At 38.8% G+C, this 17,055-nt stretch overlaps 1 protein-coding gene across 2 annotated transcripts in view; it reads right to left on the bottom strand.

Annotated features, from left to right (window-relative positions):
* The window catches only part of TRIM2 (tripartite motif containing 2), a 60,316-nt gene extending 50,924 nt beyond the window's left edge, over positions 1 to 9,392 (bottom strand). For both annotated transcript variants that reach the window (XM_053940733.1, XM_053940735.1), the window contains exon 1: positions 9,203 to 9,392. The gene's annotated coding sequence lies outside the window, so the exon portion shown is untranslated. The remainder of the gene's footprint in view (positions 1 to 9,202) is intronic.
* Positions 9,393 to 17,055: the final 7,663 nt, after the last annotated feature.

Raw genomic sequence — 17,055 nt, 5'->3', positions numbered from 1 at the left:
GTTCCATAGGTGCAGATCTTAGCACCCTCTTTCCTTTGCAAATTCTGTAAGTGCATATAAACTGCCTGAGATTTTAGAACTAGTCCTTGTGATAACTGTGACAAGATGCACCATTTTGTTACTGAAACAGACGATACATTGAGAAATCCTAGTGGAAAACCAGTTATAAACAGGACATGGAGACAACCCTACCTCAGGTACTGAACTTCTCTGTTGGGATCCATCCCCTTACAGGCCACCAATTGTTGGCATCAGTGCTTGGCACCAGTTGATGATGGATGGGAACTGACTGTCACTGTTAGTTTATTATCTTACTGTAAGATTTTCATACCTTCTCTCTGTGAGCTCTCACAGGCAGCTCTCACAACACTGACTCCTTTTCTCTTTCTTCTTACAGCTGACTGACTCCTACCTGTCCCTATCATGACTGCCTGACCCTTTCTGTCCCTAGCAGCACATGCTAACCCTTACTGTCCCTAGCACAAATGCCTGACCCTTTCTGTCCCTAGCAGCACATGCTAACCCTTACTGTCCCTATCATGAACACCTGACCCTTGCTCCTCACAGCAGCAGAGCCAACTGACTCCAACTCTCCTCTCAACCAGCTAACCCACTCTTTTAGAACACCCATCCTTACTGGACCATCCTTACTGGACATAGCTGCACCCTATTAAGGGCAGGCCTTACTGGACACAGCTGTGACCTATCCTCCCACACTTCTCCAACTCATATTCCACAATGAGCAGCTCTTAGGATGTATTTCAAATAACTTAAATGCTTTTGGAAAGTTGATGAAACAGTAGTCATTAGGTTTTTGGCAGGTGGAGTCCACTTGAGTTAAATTTTATTCACGATGTATTGTTTCTTCACTATTTGTATCTATTGCTTCTTACGGTTCCTTTTTACAGGCCACAGAGGAGAAGCCTCTTTTGTGGACACCAGTAATGTGCTGGATAATTCTTCACCCTGTGAGCTGTGAAACCCATTGTCCAGGATGCTACAGTTGTTAATAATTTACAGACATTCCAGGAGAGTGGGACAAATTCCTGGTAAATAAATTTATTAAAGACACCACCTCTACCAGAAACTGAACTGGAAGCACAAATCATTGAATACAGAAGATCATTCTGAAGAGTACCATAATATATCTCTGATCCATTCTTGTGCTCTTCTGTAGGCATCTACTGCCAGCAACCATCCAAATTATAAGGCTAGGCTAGATTTACTTTTGATTTGACCCATGCAAACCTTCCAATTACTCAGAGCAGACATCACAGGAGCCGTCATAGTAACCACTCCCTTTTGGCATAGTTAATGGCCATGAATGGCTTTACAGGGCTGCTTCTATCACTTTGCAAAGCTGGGCCATTTAGGGATGTCAGGTGAAATGAATCCCTCAGACATCTGCCTTATTACACCACAGTTGCATGAGGAATGCCACTCAGGGTCAAAGAGTAGCTTTAGCAGGTACACTCATTTAAAGTCATACAAACAAGACTCCCAGCAATGGTGAATGACTAAGCATCACTCCAAGCAGAGAACCCTTTTATAGTGAATACAATAATAACCTAGCACTTATTTTCCCCCTTCCTCTTACCTTTTTAAATTTACTTCATCCTTAAGAAAAAAAAAAAAGAGACTTCCAGTGATACTTCCTTTTTCTGGTTTCTCTGTATAGGTATTATATATTATATAATGTGTACAGGTATTATTAATGTATTAAGCAATGTCATAGAGCTTGGGGAAATGATGCCTTGATCACAATCCTGGTTCTTCTCATTTAAAAGCTGCCCACCTTCATCATCAGAGGTCCCTTCGGATAGTGCACATCTTCAGAGCAGGCTGTTCAAAGAATAAAGGCCACCATTCAGGAGCACAGGTAAAAACCCATCCCAAAAGTTAAATATGGGAAGAAATCTTCCTGCTTTTACAATTAACTGTATTCAAGACTGTGTAGTATGTCAGCTTCTCCTAAGACAAACAAAAATTTTAAACTGTGCCAACAGAGGAAATGAAACTACTCTTTTTTTTTTTTTTTTTTGCAAATCCACCTTAATATACACAAACATTTTTGTATGCTCTAATCTAGTCTGGCTTTTAACTAAGTTTTATAGGATGGAATAGTAAAATCTAATTAGAATGAGGAAGCTAAAGGATGAGGAGATTCTCTGCCTACACAGAACAGGTAGTTGCAATTCTCACAGAACAATCCTCCAATACTTAATGTCGTCTTTTTCTGTGTAATAAAGGGTTGCACTTATCTCCACGGAGAGATTTTAAGTCAAGGATTACTTTTGTAAATTATTGAAAAATTATTTGTCTTTCATTCGGAACTGCAGGAATGTATTAGGAATGTATCTCAGAACATGTTTGTATTTTACAATCAGAATTTATTTCCAGCTGTTTTAGATGCAAGACAAAAAGTTATCACTGCTTATTTGATAAATAGAATGAAATCTTCATGGTGCAACACTTAAATTTATCTTTCTTACATTTTCTGAGCTGAGAAACACAAAGGCCAGTTGTTCCCAAAACTACTCAGAGCAGACTAAGAATTACATAACAAGAGAAGAATCAGTTCTTTGAAGAGGGTCCAGTAAAACTTAAAAGCCCTTTGGAAAAAAGACCACATATTAACCCATAATGTAGTACTGTGACAGAGTAACACTCAGGAGAAGAAAACACCATCAGATGCTATGAAATTATCTGTGGCTCTACCTGACATGTTGGCCCTAGTGCAATTCAGCACAGTGTAATTACTTAAATCACAGAATCACAAGGCTGGACGCGACCTTCAAGATCATCGAGTCCAACCCCTTCCCTAACACCTCAACTAAATCGTGGCACTGAGCACCACATCCAGTCTTTTTTTAAACACATCCAGGGATGGTGACTCCACTACCTCCCCAGGCAGACAATTCCAGTACTTTATTTTGATATCTAGTCCTTTCCAGTTCTAGATATCAAATTAAATCTGCTTTCAAGATAAAAAAACAACTAAAAAAAAACAACTAAAAAAACCTAGAAACAAAACAAACCAGCACCTGCAGAGGCTTATCTTGTGGGAGTTAATCTCTGAAGGTTTACATTAACACTTTCACCAATAGGGGGATTACAGGAGAGAAAGTTGTAGAAGGGAATTTCATGAATACTGTTTCCTCAGTGGAAAAGGAACAGAAAAAGCAAAACCAAATCAAAAAACTGCGTGAATGCAGAGAAACATGGCAGCTTTTCCTCTTCATGAGTTTATGTATGCTGTAAATAGCTTGTTCCTCAGTCCTGCATTTTCATTCCTGGTGGTCATTTTTTAGGAGGAATTCCTAAGGAATTTTTAAGCAGAGGGATTTACAGTATTTGCAACTTACAGCTGTTCACAGAAGAACCAGGGGGTCCCAAAGACATCACTGAAACTGCTAACACTTGCTCTTTTGGAAGTCCCATTTCTCACAAAATATGCAAGCTCTCTAATAGTACAGATCATGGGCCAGATATGGCTGGGGCTAAATATGGGACACTTACTGTCTCTCCAAGAACCACTAGAAAGATTAATGCATTCAGAGGCACACAAACCCCATAATTGTTGGGATCTTTTGAACATTTCCAAATTCAGCACAATCTTTTGAGTGCAATCTGTTGTTGTTCTGTAAGTAATTGTTTCAAGTGTATTTGCTCAAGATTCCATCACTACTTCAGGGGGCTTTGTTCTGCAAAAGGTACAGGAACATTTTGCACTTTTGTGTTTTCATACTATTCAGAATTATGTAGTTCAAAATAATATGAACACTGTTATTTCCTTGCTAAATCAGCTCCTGAGCACTTCACAAAACTGGTAGATATCACACACCTTCAAGCTCACAAATAACCAGGTTCTGCTAAGCTTTGATGTAGGAGGAGGCAGGAACAGTACAGATCCTCACAGGGACTAAAAAGCTTTTTTAAAGCCATCAGTCCAGGCATGACAAATTTCCAAATTACACATTCAATGAAGGAGTATCCTCAAAACTAGCAGAAAAGAAAAGAAAAGAAAAGAAAAGAAAAGAAAAGAAAAGAAAAGAAAAGAAAAGAAAAGAAAAGAAAAGAAAAGAAAAGAAAAGAAAAGAAAAGAAAAGAAAAGAAAAGAAAAGAAAAGAAAAGAAAAGAAAAGAAAAAAAGAAAAAAAGAAAAGAAAAGAAAAGAAAAGAAAAGAAAAGAAAAGAAAAAAAGAAAAGAAAAGAAAAGAAAAGAAAAGAAAAGAAAAGAAAAGAAAAGAAAAGAAAAGAAAAGAAAAGAAAAGAAAAGGATTGTCACTCTTGGTTTCCAGAACTAGAAGGAAAAAATCAAGAACAGAAGCTCATGGCAGCACAAAACAAATAGCTTTCCATGACAAACGAACAGAAAGTCACCCATAAATAAACTGATCATACACATGTTTAGGCAGACTAATAACACTTAGACAAATAAATCCATACTGGATTAGGAGCAAGCAAATTGCTGAACAGTAATCTCAATCATTTAAAATCTGATCAAATGTAATTGCATCTACTTCAATCCTTATGTCTCTTTCACAAAGAGTTCCACCTTGGCATAAGGACTGAAAATCACCATCCATGTAATTAACTACTCCTACAATGCATCCAAAACTGATAATATTCAGATGGTTCTAAAGTGAGACAGAATGAATAATAATTTTACACATGAGCAAAAGTACTGACCATAAAAAGCAGAGTTGTTTGGAGTTCTTCCAGGGGAATATTAAGTATGTACATGATTACAGTAAATTTTTAAGTAATTTCTCTTCTCCTAGTGGCAGGGCGTATTCTTAAGTTATTACCACCTAGAATTAATATTCAACAATAAATCAACACAACCATTTCAGCATGAGTTTCTTTTGATGCTTGTGTTAGCAGGGTCACCATGTAACGTAAGAAGTGCCAGAATACAAGCTGCTAACATTTTTCACATGTCTATGATTAGTCTGTTCTTAATTTAGCTGTGCCTCTTTTAACCCTACTCCAACTAGACAGTGGCCAGATGGATAGAGCCAGCCAACATCTACCTGCTACGTCTACCTGTTCAGTACCTCAAGAACTATAGTTCATTTGCATTTACAATTTCAGTTCTTCCTTTTGAATGGGATTTGCCTCTGAGTTTTTGCCCTAAAGTCCAGTTAGCAAGTAGGAAGGCTACCTGGTTGCCAGCAGACTTCTCAGCTGACTAGATCCTTGGCTGTGCCCACACAGAACATTAGTGACATATTACATCATTTGTTTCACTGTATGGTATTCCAGTTATAAACTGTTATTTCTGATCAAGCTACATTACTGACTTCCAGCTAAAATCACCTTTCAAAATAAGTGATGCCCAATCTAAATATAACCCCAATTATTAGAAGGAGTAACATGCAGTATGTCTACAGATTGTGGACAGAAAATGTTTAGACAGTCTGTGGTAGAAAACCAAGGCAAATGCCTTTAATGTTACAATTTATACAATAAATATTTATCTATTTAAACCACAGAAATAAAGCATGGTCTTTATAGAAATAAAACCATTCAGGAGGTTTGACATGAAATGCCATTTTCATTTCTCCAAAGGCCAGCCTGAGCTTTGTTCAGTGGAAGGCATTCTTTATTTCAGTTGATCAAAAACAAAAAGGAAGAAAAAAGATCTAGTGCACAAAACAAATTCTTCCAAATTTCATTTAAGTGTTTGCAATCAAGCAGCTTTTTCCTTTACAGACACATTAATACAAACCTTACAACACACCAAGGGACTGCCTGCAATCCATTCATGTCACATAACAAACAGAAGAGCATGTCCAATTCTAACAGAAGGATCATGTCTTGAAAAGTAACTTATCAAAAAAGGAGATTGAGAGAGGTGAAGTGCATTTATGTGACTGTTAAGCCCTGTTATTTTCCCTCCAGTATTTTAAAAACCTCTAAATAGTTGTTATTTCCTTTCCTATATTGATTTCTTTCAACAAATATTGATTTTTGTTTTCAGTCTGTTTTTTTAACAGCTCATGCCATGCATTTCACATGGTTAGCTCTCCCCAACTTTTTTTTTTTTTTTTCCAGGAAATATTATGGAAAACATAAGAATAACCTGCAGTCTCTGTAAATAGCATATAATTATTGATAATTATAATTTTGGTTGAAGTTGTCAGTCAAGTGTAGCATTTGCAACAGTGGATTGCAATCTGGCAGTCACTGGATTTATCTTCAATAACTGAGAAAGGCAAGTTCCTATATGTTACCCATATATGCAAAATATGGATGGGTAGAATTCCAGGAGAAAATTTTTAGGGCTTTGGAATTAGTAGCATTTTATAATACAGAATACTGCATTGTCTGTAAAACAACTAATTAAATCTAAAATGTTATTCCCTTATATAATACCATTGTGTCAAGGAACAGTCTTTATAAACTGACCTTATTATTTGCAGTAATATATGCTTGCTGCTGTGTATAAAAAAATAGTACTAAGTAGCTACACTTGTATTCTCAGACACATTTAATTCTGATGAGACAATATGCTTGCCAGATCAAATCAAATGCTTTTACATGTGGTTCAAGGATTTATCCTAACCTACTATACATTGTGCCTTTGTTTTTATAAAAATAGTTCATGTGTCTAGACACAGTATTACATGTTTCTGCAAAACTCTATATCTTTAATACTTTATGCAGATGATTAAATTTCAGCTTCAGTATAGTAATGTACAGCACTTTGTTCTCTGGATTAGAACACCCAGTACCTTTCCAGTTAATTTAATTCCTCGCTTTTCTTCAAAGGAATCGGGAGCATTGCTGCATTTACATAAGGTGTCCAAATTCTAGTTTGTTATGAATTAATGAAATTCCATTATCAGGCAAAGACAGGCCCAGCATGCTTTCATGATGGCTTCAAGCACCAATTATCTGGGATTTCCCAGTAAACAACCTGAGCTTCAAGCTAAAACCAGAACTGCCAGAGAAAGAACAGTATCATGGGCTGGGGAAATCCCCCAGCAGAATTATCATCTTTGTCCAGGTAAGGTCTAATGTTCCAAACGTTGTGCATGCTGCTGAACTTAGCAGAATTCAGACAGCACCTGCATGTGTCACCAAACCATGGACACTGCTTGTCTCAAATCTAGCCTCAAACGCAAAATTCCATCAAAAATCAATGCCATGAAAAAGATGAACGTTTAAGACACACATACCCCCACCACTCCTCCAAAGCCTTAAATGTATATGTACTTCTAATTTTTATTCTGTGTCTAGAAGGATCACTGTCTCCCTTAACAAAATACATAAAGAAATCAAAAGATATTTCCCTGAAATATCTTGACTGAAATAATTGTTTGCATGATTTTGATCCTTCCCTCTTCCCAAAAACCCTGTAATCAAATCTAGAATTTGTTCTGTCATAAAACCCAATTAAAGTTTCCTTCTGGCCCTCAAGCAGTGTTAGAGATGCTCCTTGAACCAAAGTTCTGTTTAGCCTTCTCCCTGAAGAAAGATGTAATTATTAAAGGTCTATCAAAGCCATTTCTCATGAAAAAGGATAAATCTCAAGAACTGAAATGAACCCTCCACGAAGAAAACACAAACCTGTTCTTTATAACCAAATTGTGGGCACTGCAGGTCCAGATTAGACATGGGAGTGTTTTCACCACTCAAGTTTGTCAAATGCTTTGCTGAGATGTTTGAGGAAACTTTTAGTTTATGGTAAGCAATTCTGGATGAGGGCCAAAGCACAGAAGCCTTACTTCATTTTGTCAGCAGCTAACAGACTGATTCCTCCCCCAAACTCTCTGGAAACAGGGAACAACCTCCTCTTTCTGCTGCCCTTGTTTGTGAGCAGGATGATGCAGTCCCAAGACCAGGTACAGCAGCTTTCCAGTACCTTCTCTCTATAACCATGCTTTAGATACCATCCAGAAAATTATGGGACAAACTTGAAAATAAACAAGTTTATACAGATTTTAACAAAACAAACCTTTTAATATGCTTTTCAAGCCCTACAGTTTATATTCCCAAGTTTATTAAAAATATTCACATTGTCTAGAAGCTCTCATTAGTATTGCTCCTCAATGTGATTTGTTTTCACTCAAGCAGTAATGTGGAATTTGAGGAAAAAAACTTCTGATTATTAGATCATAATAATTGGCCATAGACTATTATCTAGAAAATAAATTCCTTGCCCACAAAAACAAAAAATCCAAAGCTGGAACAGAAAGCAACTTTTCTTATCTATCCTTATCTAAGAAATATTTATTTAGTCATTGCACTTTCACAACAATTTTCTCATTTGTTCCCTTGTAAATGAACATCTATGTCATTGCTTTAGCCTGATAAATGTTTGAGTTCAGGATTATTTTCTTGGTCTATTTCTTGCTTTATTCTTAGTATAATACCTGTTATATTATCTATAATTATACCCCTTGTTTTTACTTTACTATCAATCTGCCTGACAGTCTGCCTAGACTGCATTTTGAAAATAGCAAAATTAACTAAAAGGAGAGTAATCAACCTACCTCACTAACCTATGGAAAGCTATGAATCAGGTAATGGCTCAAGTTACACTTTACAAAAGCACAACAGAATATGGCAACATTAATGTCAACTTCCAGCTTCAAAAAATGAACCACTGGGAAAAGTAAACTGTCTCCCCTAATTAAACCTTGGCATTGTCCTCTCAGATTTACAGAGTCATTATTTTGCTTTGAATAAACATCACTATTTCTTTCCTAGGCAAAATCCTTGGCTCTGTTTCAATTATTTCTTTTAAATATTAAAGAGCAGGAAACATTTGTTTTCCCTTGTCACATCCTGTCTTCTTTACATAGCATCACACAGTCCCCTTTGAAACGCCTGCTCTTACGGCAAGCCTGACATGCACAGCTCAATCAAAACATTTGCTATTGTCTTTTGCCAGCTACAAACAAATTTCTGCACAAACACTAAAAAGGCTTAAAGGTTTCGACAGCCATCTAAAGCGAGCTAACACGACTGTCAAAGAAAGGCGGTGTCAAACTGCTCGGCTTCCCTGCTACCACCCTGACTTAAAAAAGAAAAAGAAAGACAAAACAATTCACTCACTCACACAGCAGAGCTCCTGGCAAGAGCTCACTGGCTATAAAGCAGTGGCTTTATAGAGCAGTGGCTCTCACAGAATACTCGAAAGCAGAAACAGCACACGAACATTTAGAGATGAGTGTGAAAGGGTAACTTACATTATTTAGAAAGACAGTGGGAAAGGACTGCTGCCGTTTCTTCGTTATTTTACACTGCTCTCGGCAGAGCAGACAACCAAAAAAGTTCACCTAAAGAAATCCCTCCTTTTAATTCTCTCTCTCCCAGTTCATTTACTCTGGAGTCTCTCAGCCTGAAGTGATCCGACAGTCAAAAGTTTATCCCCTTGTATTTCCGAATGATATGGCCGACTTTCCTTGGACACATACCAATGATGCAGTAAAAATAGACAAAAGTGGGGGGGGGGGGGGGGGGGGAGGGAAGAAGCAATCTAGCTTGAGCCTGAATCTTCTTAACTCAATGTTTTCTGTAAAAGCTGCTCTTATGTCAGAAGATCCCATTCCTACCCTAACTTGCAGAGCGCTCAGCCATCCATCTGGTTTTCATAAACTGCAAATTACACGCAAACCAGGGAACGTACACGGTCCGGTTTTAGCAGAACTCCCCAAGCATCGGCCTTACAAGTAACCTGAGGTACAAAGGCTTTGAAAATAAACAGCTGGCCCCCTGTCGGGATGGTCTCCCGTCTGCAGATGCCTGACCGCTCCCCCAGGCAGCGCCCAGCAGCCCGGAGCACCACCCACCACTGAGGAAAGTGGCAGCCGGGTCCCCGCACTCCCCGCTGTGGAAACAAACCGAGCTCGCAGCCCTCCCTCGCTCCCAGCACAAACAGCCTCTCTGGAAAGGGGCAGGAAAATCCAGTGCATTATATGAAACTGTCAACAGTTTAGCAAGTCATTTAGAACAACCTGGTTTTTATAAAATAGGGATGTGAATGCTGATCCCCTTACATCCTCTAAATGCTTCCAGGTGGGAAGAAAATCTAATGTGTTGGTAAGTTTTGTTTTGTTGTTTTGGTTGTTTTTTTTTTTTTTTCCTACAAAGGCAACTCAGAGCCCTTGGACAGCTGCTAAATAGGGACCTTCTAGGGTGGTTCAAGCCATTCATTACCAGAATGAACATTTTACCAAAAGTAGCAGAAGCAAAGTTTTGATACCCCATGAAAGTCCATGACTCAAAGCCACCAAGTCACTTTCAGCCCCTATTTTCATCTATTTAAAGGTCTAGTGTCCTGATTACATTCAAGTAGCAAAGGCTTAAGGAGTGACCTATATTTTTGGATACTTCATGCCTTTTGTGTCAGGACTGAAGAAGATTCTTTTCCCAATAAAAATCAAGAAAAAAAATTTATGGTGGATAAAAAAAGTTTTGCCATTGCTCAAAATTAAAGTTGTTATGTGTATGTTCTTTAAAATAACAAGTTTTATTTAGTTGTTAGTTTTAGCAGAGGACCTTTTCAAGCTTTTCTACTGGGAATAATTTACTCTGCTTGAACAATGAGACTCTGAACAAGGCAGCTTTCACTAAAGCATCGGTGAATCAGTACAGTGAGTCATTAACAAAATAAAAACACCATTGTAAACACTCTGACTAAAAGTCCTGAGCCTTGTCACTTGCTCAGTTTTTCATCTTGGCACAATCAGGATTGTGTTGATTGTCTGCTCATTTGTACCTGGATCCAGGGCTGACACAACTGGACTGTCAAAGCCAAAAGCAATTGAATTATTAAAAAAATCCCTAAAACAAACAAGCAAACAACAACAAAAACAATACCAAACCCAAAAAACAAGGCTCTCTAATCAGTAGAAGCAAAGGAATTAATTTTTGGTGTTTATTTTTGCCTGTGCTGTCACAATTCCTTCCAGTAGTTGTATAACCCATTGAATACTTTCAGTCACATCAGGTAGAGATCCCAAAGGTATTATATTCCTGCAGCTTTTGTGAAAAAAAGGCAGCTGTCCAGATGAGTGAAATACAATCCAGTTATCCAATGTAAAAGGCTACACATGACCTCAGCTGTATTATTAGGCACCAGGGCACCCCACACAAACAAGAGATCTATGAGAACAGATTCCATGTGCCCTACAGCTCAGCTGCTACCAAAGTTGGATAACTTTGCCTACATTCTAGCATTTTCCCTCTCTTCTGTTCTCCTGTCAAGGTAGTAAGCACCAAAACACACAAAATGCACAGATGTCAGCTGAAGCAAATAATAGCATTTTTTGAAACAGCAATAAGCAGGGTAACTGGGGTTACCCTGCCAAACAGGGTAAACTCTTTGGTAACAGTTGATTTATTCTCCCAATTAGTAATAAACAAGTGGGGTGAACTGACTACCTCATGTTCTTACTGATATTTTCCATGATACCAAAGAACTTGATCCCTGTAGAGCAGACTTACAGGTTTGGGTAGAGAAATTATTTCATGGGCCACAGCAGAATAGTCCTTGTGTGGTTTTCTGGGCATGCAGGTGTCTCTCCACTGTACAAGGACAAGCTGAATTACTGCTATCTTTGGAGTAAGAACACTTTTCTTGGTGAGACATGGTAATAAAGAGAAGAGTAAGTGGAAATAACCATTTTCAGTTTGTGATGCTTTTGCTGACTAAGTGTTTTTTTTCTCCCAAAGGAGCAAATGTATTAATTCACACTGATCTCTCAGGTGGTCTTCAAGATATCTGTTCTCTCAAAAAAGACAGTCCATTTATATCAAAGGTGATTTTCACAAATAGCAATTCCTGAAGAAAACCTCAAGAAAATTCAAGATTTAAAACCAGATCAATTTTAAATGACCCTTCATTTTCCAGGTTCTGGGGATCAATCTTACTCACTAATTTTATATATATATATTTGTTTGTTTGTTTGGGTTTTTTTTTTTTTTGTATTTTTCATTTCCTCTTTTATCTCATCCCTATGAGGTACCAGTATCCTACTGTCCATACATAGCTCCTGCCTTCAGGCAAGCCAGCTGTGTGTCCCCTCACTGCTGCCTGGATCTAAGGCATCGTTTGATGCTCACATTCTCTCTCTTTGTGTATTTGGGGGCAGTCAAGCACCATGTTCCTATTGAGCACAGGGATCTTGATTTTCTGGAGAAATGGAGATGGAAGATATTCATCACTTTAATGGTGAGAAAATTTACTCTAGAAAGCTTCATATCAGAAAGACTGCATCAAAGAACAGATCAGATAGGAAAAACAACTCTCTAGGAGCAATTTGTCTTCTAAGAAAAATGGTAGCTTCCATTTAGGATATTTTCAAATGCCTATACAAAACTACCCTGTTATTTTCCATATTAATTTTTCACCAAGATCAACTATCTTAGCAATATTAGTAGGACAAGAGTGGAGTAGGATGCAGCTTAGATACTGATTATGCTGATTATGTATCTTGATATGTAGATGCTTGAAAGGTTTTTTCAAACACCATTATGTGTTCCTTAAAGCAAGGGAAAAGTGTCCCTCCTCAGTCAGTGACAGGTTGTGACGCACAGGAAATGGCAAAATACGTATCTCTCTTGGTCTGAACTCTGCTCCCATCTAGTCTAGTGTGGTTGTATTGGAAGCACTGCCTTTCAAAGGTATAGTTGAAACCAATCTGGTTTTCAACTAATTTTTTTGCAGCTTAAATACTGAGAAAGTGACAAGTGAAAGGTCTTGGTTTGGTCAAGGATGCACCTTCCATTTAATTTGAATCTGTGAAATTACCTAAATGATAGAAGCTCAGGATGGTAGATTAACAAGTCTGGGTCTCACCACAGGTGTATTTTCACCTTTGGTTTTAACACTAGACCACTTGGTGTAGGACTTTAAATATGTTTATGCAGATTTCTAGCCAGTCACAACTGAAGTTCTCAATGAGTCTTCTGATGCAAACAAGCTGGCAGGCTTTGTACCTACTGAAAAACCACAAGTCTGATAAACTGAGACAAAACTACCTCTGGAAGAGTTCAAGGTGAAGTTTCAGTTCACTTAATGAAATAAAATAACATCAATTTTGGCACTGGCAATAACTCATTTTTAAAAGACAAATTAGCAGTGACATTATGAATCATTTTATCAGCAGCATTTTAAAGCCAGCACATGGAACTGCTGCCTTAGGTCTGGGTTCAAATGCTAAACTTGTATTCGATAGGTCTGCCTTCACGTATTTTGTCATAGCACTTCAGCTTGGTGCCCAGTGACTTGAGTTCAGCAAAAGCCCGTCCCCCTCCAGAAAGGCACATAATTGTTAGCTGATCTTCCAAAGAGATATCATGTGATAATCTTTTGCTGCCTGCTCCAACTCTTAGATGAGAATGGGGCTGTTTCAGTGCTTTTGGTATTTTTTTCATGATGTATTTATTTTGCTTTATAATGTATCACTTCTCTTCCACAGAAAGAAAAAATGCAGCTCAGACAAAACCACAATGCATCATAACCTTGATGTCATCGTTGGAGAAGCCCCACGGCTGCTGCTGTTTTCAATACTGCCTGCAGTAGCCCCTGGCTGTCCCCAGGAAAAAAAAAAAAAAAAGAGAATAAGCATAACTAAGCCACTTTTCCCACCAAGTCTCACGGTGACTGCAGGGATCTGGGCTTGCCTGGGGCACATGAGCTCATTCTGAGCACATTGGTGATGGAGACATACACAGCTTTTTCCCTTCTAAGTGAGATGAAATGATGATTCCTTTTTCCCACCCAGAAATCCACAGACCAGGAGTTAATGGTTGGATACTTCATATTCTTTAAGCAACTATGCAATGCATATGCCCCAGTTGTTTTCATCAGTGAAGGTCAAATATTAAAAGAATACAATTTCAAAAGACAAAATGTTTTCAAAGGCCCCTGTTCGCCTCTGAGTGCACCCTCATGATTCTTACCTCACACTGAGGCACTTGCTGAACTCCCAGTGAACAGATACAGTTCATTGCATGACAAAAAACTGCCCTGTGAAAAAACGCATCTATTTTCTGCAACCTGAGAGAGGTGGATTAGCTCATAGGTGTCCACTGAGTGCTGCAGACATCATGGACTGGAGCAGGGGAAGAAAGACAACTGCAACCAAATGCTCAAGCTTCTTATATACCATGTAAGAGCAGCTAAGCCCCACACTCCTCCTGACTGTAGTCCTACTTCAAGGTCTTCAGTCACACTTTTGTGGCAATCATGTCCCTTAACTATGGGCATACACTCGGTTTGTGCCCGGCTCACGTTTCTGCTCTGCAGTGCTCTGAATCATAGTTTGCTACTCTGAGAAATTAACCATGAGCCCTGGCTCCTGTAAAATTGTACTATCTCAGTATTACTGGTTTTCACAAACTTCCATTCATTTAAGCTTCCTTTCAAAAGCAAGTATCCTGGAAACACTGATGTAAAACATTTTCGTATGTCTGCATTCATGAAAAGTTCTGAACCAAAAGTAATGTGTCCAAATCCCTCTTTTTGTTTGAAAACATCATTCATCCAAGAATCAGAAATGTTACCATGTGACTGGCAACACAAAGAAATGAGCACATGAAGAATCACAGCAAACAGTTCAAAAGCAGCTCTAGGTCTGAAGTTGGTTCACAAGATATTTGTTGAACACTGGACACTTTGTTTGCCAAGAAAAATAGAAAAGACTACATTTTCTAAAAAAAAAAAAAAAAAAAAAAAAAAAAAAAAAAAAAAAAAAAAAAGTACCATGCTTATATATTTCTTGGCTTAGTCTTTCTCTGACCTTGCCTGGAGCTATCCCCCTTTACAGCACACAAAAACTGGTATGTGCCTGGTTTACCCTGGACCTGTCCTACTTTCCTGCCTTCAAGTACAATAAAGAGGAAAAAGAAAGTATGTTGAGACCTTTGCACTGAAGAACCTGAGACTCCAGGGGAAAACAAAGAGCCCCCTGTCTCTCAGACAGCAAACACTGGGCTGTAGTGAGAAGACAGAGACTAGGAAAAGAATACAGCAGGAGCAAAGAGCTCTGGGGAAGCTCTTGAGGATTGAGAGGCAGGGAGAACAAGCATCTTAAATGGCACAGACCAGAGAGCTTCAGGAGGATGGGACATGGGAGGCCAGGGAAAAGAGGTGCCTCTAGGGTAGGAAAAGAGTTGTGGCAGAAATATGAAGAGCCTGTGAACTTTGTGAGCGAGGCAAGGGGCACAGATGACAGGAAGATGCTACATGCCCTCCCTACACAGGCATGAGCTGGAGACTTGCACTAAGGATGAGGGGCCTGAGGCTGGAAGACAGTACAAGCCAGAGTGAAAGGCTGACAGGCTTGAAGCTGAGCAGAGCTTTGGGGCAGGTAGGGAACAAGACTTTCTCTACTGAAACTATCCTTATCTACATACCTGTATGCATATAAAAGATGCTGTCCCTGCTCCATCCACATGAACACCTCTTCCCACTCTTGCATCCTCTCTTGTGCAGCCAGAGCCACATCAGCCCTGGCTCACATTTTTCCATCTATGTATTGGAATGTGACAGCGTAAGATTTTCCATAGCCAGTATGAGCCAAGGAAATATTTTGATGTAGCTCTGGATCCCAAAGTGTGTATGAGTGTTAAGCATAGATTTCAAAGTGATAGAGAAGAGTGGGTATCAGGGAAAAAATACAAGGAAAATAGGAGACATTTCTTCAGACAGATGGTCTCAAGAAGGTAATGTCTGAAAAGTGCTGAAAGTTCAGTCATTGCAATGCTGGAGTTAACATTAACCTCATCAAATACTTATCAAATTGCTCTTACACATTTGAAAACTAATTGAAAAGAAGGCCAAAGGTATCATGCCAAAGTTACACATCCCAGTCAGAAGCAGAAATTAAACCACATATATGGGAAAAGACTGTAATTCTCACAGTCCCATTTCAGTCCTTAAGTAATCAGCCTCTCTATCACCTTCAGCAAGAGTTTTGCCAGAATAAGACCTGCAGAATTCCATGCCAGGATGTTAGTATAAAAAATGTTAACTTTTGACAGTGCATTAAGGGATTACATTAGGGAGCATTAGGTAAAGTGTCAATTGAAGATACTGCATAAGAAGAAAGATGTCAAGAAGAAAACAAGCCAAAGTATGATTTCATTTTGTGAAAGAAACTGCAGTGCACTCCTTGAATTTTAATGGTTACAATGCTTCTCAGTTTCACATGCTGTGAACGAGTAGTGATAAGAGGAAAAGGCTGATGACAGCCATGATAATTTCTTTAGACAGCAGCAACGAAGAAGAACACAGCAAGCTACCCTCTTAATTAGGGACATTCTGCTACAAGCTAAAATTGCTGCTTTATTAGACCTTTGGGCAACTACACAGGCAAAAAGAAGGAAACTGAAATATTTTAAAGTTTCTTCATGGTAGAAGAAACCATAGCATCTATAATATTTCCTGCCTACTTGGGCACAATCTGGGATACAGTTTGCTTTCTGGGCCAGAGAGAGGTGAGCTAGAGAGAGAAATGAGCCATCTGGAGGCTACAATTAATATACCAGTCCTCCATGTACCCTAAAAGAAGGTAGTTTGCACAACTATGCCTTTTACACACTATTAAAGCAATGCAGAGAGCCTGTTCTGTAAGCCAGTAATTCCAGTAAGAAGAAAGTTTAGGGCTTGCCAATGGAGTCCAAGGAAACATTTTCCCAGCATGAGAGCAGAGCATAGCCAGTGCAAGTGCTGGAATGCCACTGAAGGTTGTTTCTTTCAGCATTGCTGGATAGCACAGAGGTCAGATATGTCAGACAGGAGGGAGATGAGGCAAAGGAACCAGTGTAAACTGGTAGACACTGATGATTTAAAGACAGCACAGACCTGAAGACAACTTACCCATTGCCATTCACTCTCTGTCACAGGCAAAGAAGGTAGGAAATAATCCCTTTTTTCTGTCTTGACCCAAGTTTTCTATTATATATCAGGCAGGCCACCCTATAGAAGGAGACCTGTGGCAAATACCTGGTTGACAGACTTCTTCTAGTCTCCTGGGGTGAATTTTGCACATATAACCTGCCTAGCAATCATTTTCTTTCCTAAGAGCAGTAC

Source organism: Vidua chalybeata, chromosome 4, assembly GCF_026979565.1.
Source record: "Vidua chalybeata isolate OUT-0048 chromosome 4, bVidCha1 merged haplotype, whole genome shotgun sequence".
Lineage (NCBI taxonomy): Eukaryota > Metazoa > Chordata > Aves > Passeriformes > Viduidae > Vidua > Vidua chalybeata.
The sequence above is the reverse complement of the archived record's forward strand: the minus strand, read 5'-3'. Positions and strand labels throughout refer to the sequence as shown.